At 42.1% G+C, this 3,838-nt stretch overlaps 1 pseudogene; it reads left to right on the forward strand.

Annotated features, from left to right (window-relative positions):
* The first annotated feature begins 344 nt into the window (after positions 1-344).
* On the forward strand, positions 345-1,057 carry LOC132232424 (chloride intracellular channel protein 1-like; annotated as a pseudogene).
* Positions 1,058-3,838: the final 2,781 nt, after the last annotated feature.

Below are 3,838 nucleotides of genomic sequence, written 5' to 3' on the forward strand. Positions count from 1 at the left end.
ATGTTGCAGGACTGGATAATAAAAGAATGGGCTCATATTGTGGACTTTTTCAGATAGACATTTTCTTTTTTATCATGCTTACTTAAGATGAAAGTCAATTTTTTATTCAAATAAAATAGAGGAGCTCCTTGATCCAGCCCCAGAGGGGATTGAGTTGAAGGAGCTGAGTATAGGGTCTACGGGACTGGTGGAGAGCCAGTCTAAAGTGAGTGACTGGCTGGTGTTGAGCTGAGGGGACAGTCCTAGCTCTTGGGGAGAGAATCTTTGCTTGTGAGACCGGCCTTCCTGCGCCTGGGCCCCTCCCTTTCCCTCAGCGAAGGCAACTTCCTGGACTCCAGTGCACCATGGCTGAAGAACAACTTCTGGTCGAATGTTTGTAAAGGCTACCAGGGATGGGGCACGACTGAGGGCCCCTTCTCCCAGAGACTCTTCATGGTGCTCTGGCTCAAGGGAGTCACCTTCAGCATCACCACCACACCAGGAGGTTAACCAAGATGGTACAGAAGCTGTGCTCAAGAAGGCAGCTCCCATTTCTGTTGTATGGCAACAAAGTGTGTACAAGTCACCAGCAAGATTAAGCAATTTTTGGAGGCAGTGCTGTGTCCTCCAGGTACCCCAAATTGGCAACTCTGAACCCTGAATACAACACAGCTGGCCTGGTCATACTTGCCAGATTTTCTCCCTACATCAAGAATTCAAACCCAAGCCTCAGTGATAATCTGGAGAAGGGGCTCCTGAAAGCCCTGAAAGTTTAGACCATTACTTGACAACCCCCCCTGCCCCGCCCCCAGAAGAAGTGGATGAGACCAGTGCTGGGCATCTCTGAGAGGAAGTTTCTGGATAGCGATGAGCTCATTCTGGCTGAGTGCAGCCCATTGCCAAAGCTCCACATAGTACAGGTGGTGTGTAAGAAGTACCACAGATTCTCCATCTCAGGTGTGCCAAGGCGTGCATCGGTACTTGCCCAATGCTTATGCACGGACAGTTCGTCTCCACCTGTCCAGATGTCGAGGACATCGAGCTTGTCTATGAGCAAGTGGCCAAAGCCCTCAAATAAGCTCCTCCTGAGCTACCTCACCCCTCTCCATTTTTCTCCACAAAAGCTCCTGGTAGTTTCCACTTGGCTACCCCTTGGACACACTCCAAAATGTCCAGTGGGAAGTGAATTCTCGAGCACTTGTGCAGGACTGCCTTGGGGATGAAGGGAAGGAATGGGAGATCTGGGAGATTTTTATTGTGGGGTGGGGTGGGATGGGTAGGACAATGTATTTCAGTAATAAAATGCAGAATAAAAAAAATAAAACAGAAGAAAATTAAGAAACATAATTCAGAAGGGAGTTGACAAAAATTTTCCCCCAAGAAATGACAAATGTATATTATAGCCAAGTAAAAATCTCAATTAACATTACTCTTAAGCAGATTATACTTTGATAACATCTTGCTACATGTTAGAGATTGTATAGTTATAAGTATGAAATTTGAAACTTTCTTTGACATATTCCATTTCATGTAACATTTGGAAAAAAGTATGCTGAGCATAGCAGTATATCATTTATAAAACAAGGCAAGAAAATTTAATTTAGAATCTTCTCCTGGTAGATTAGTTGAACAAACAGTACTCTCCTATAGACTGAGAAGTTGACACTGGCCTTTTGCCCATGGTAAAGCCCTGAGTAGGGACAAGGCACCCGATTCTGAGATGTTAAAAAAAAAGGAGTGTTTCTCTTCTCTGCTGGGGAAGGAAGCACAAAGTGATTGAGGCATCTTGAGTTTATGCCTCCTATTTGAAAAGTCCTTCTTGTGCAGGTATTTCTCTTTGCTTTTAACACCTTCTGTTGTGGAATAACCCAGCCAGATGGTTACTTGACAAAATACATTTTTTAAAAAAATGAAGGGATAGCTTATAAAAAATGATGTGCCAACAAATTAGACAATCTGGAAGAAATGGTTAAATTCCTAGAAACATACAGTCTTCCAAATCTGAATCAAGAAGAAAATCTGAACAGACTAATTACAATTAATGAAATGGAAGCAGTAATCAAAAAACTTTCAAGAAACAAAAACCCTGGGCTCGATGACTTCACAGGTGAATTTTATCTAACATTCAAAGAAGAACTAAAACCCATCCTTCTCAAACTACTTCAAATAATTCAAGAGGAGGGAAGATTCCCAAACCTGTTTTAGGAGGCCAGGATTATACTATTTCCAAAGCCAGATAAAGACACTACAGAGAAAAAAATTATAGGTCAGTATCTCTGATGAACATATATGCATAAATCATCAACAAAATATTAGCAAACTGAACTCAGCAATACATTGACCAAGTGGGTTTTATTCCTGGGATGCAAGGTTGGTACAATATCTGCAAATCAATTAACATGATACATTACATAAAGTAAAGAATACAAATAATATGATCATATCAATAGATGCAGAAAAGCATTTGACAAAATCCAGTACCCATTTATGATAAAAGCTCTCAGCAAAGTGGGAATAAAGGGAACGTACCTCAACATAATAAAGGCCATATATGACAAACCTACAGCTAACATAATACTCAACAGGGGAACAACTAAAAGCATTTTCCTTAAAATCAGAAACCCAGGGATTTCACTTCTGGGTATATATCTGAAGAAACCCAAAGCACTAATTCAAAAGCATATATCCACCCCTGTATTCATTGCAGCATTATTTGCAATAGCCAAGACATGGAAGCAACCCAAGTGCTCAACAATAGACAGGCGGATAAAAAAGTAGTGCTACATATATATGATGGAACACCACTGGGCCATAAAAAAGAATGAAATCTTAGCATTTGCAACAGCATGGAGGGACCTGAGCATATTATGCTAAGTGAAATAAATTAGAGAAGGACAAATACCATTTTGTTCTTTAAATCCTAAAGAACAAAATAAACAAAATAGTCTCAGACCAGAGGGGAGGGAGGTAGGGAGGTTGGGAGGCTGGGTGAAAATACTGAAGGGATTAAGATGTACAAAGTGGTAGTTACAAAATCGTGCTAGGGATGTCAAGTACAGCGTAGGGAATATAGGCGGTACAACTGTAATAACTATGTATGGTGCCAGGGAAGGACACTTTGTAAAGTATGTGATTGTCCAACCAAGTGTATGTTGTACACCTGAAACTAATACAAAATGCTAGTAATACTACTTGTAAACCGTAATTGAAAAATAAAATAAACGAACAATTTAAAAACTGCAGGGAGGGCTGCTCCATGACAAGGTTGGTATGGAAGAGTTCATGTTATTGGGTTGAGTCCTGTGAATCACTGTCGTAGAAGGTGAGGTCAGTGGCCTGCCTGCTGAGATCCCAGCAGTAGTGAAGGGAAGTCTGGCCAGTGCCATTTGGGGGGCAAAACTGCCTCATCATCATGGTGGCCTTGCCCTCCCTACTCCTTTTTCCCACCCCACCCCTCCAGTCAGCCCAGCCTGATGGCTGCTTATACCCCTCTGCTGAGGAAAAGAAAGGTTTCTCCTCTGCTCACTTTTTGATGGTGCTATAAATTCCTCTTAGGAACCAACCTTTACAAAGAGCAGGAACCCCTGCACCCAATGCACTCGGGACTCCACAGACCAAGTCAGCGACTTGATCCAGTCTCCTGGCAGTGATTTAGGCATGAATCAAAGGATTTAGAACTGCAAGGGGCTTAAAAAACTTAACCAATCCAACTTTTCATTTTACACGTGAAGATCTGAGACTGTGTGAGAGCCACGGAGCTAATTAGTGCCAGAGAAATGGGGCAAGAACCCAAGTGTCCCTAGCAGAGTTCTTGTAAATGGAAGAGCATGTCATCATCTCAGATCTGTGGGTGTAGCCT

This window comes from Myotis daubentonii, chromosome 4 (assembly GCF_963259705.1).
Source record: "Myotis daubentonii chromosome 4, mMyoDau2.1, whole genome shotgun sequence".
Lineage (NCBI taxonomy): Eukaryota > Metazoa > Chordata > Mammalia > Chiroptera > Vespertilionidae > Myotis > Myotis daubentonii.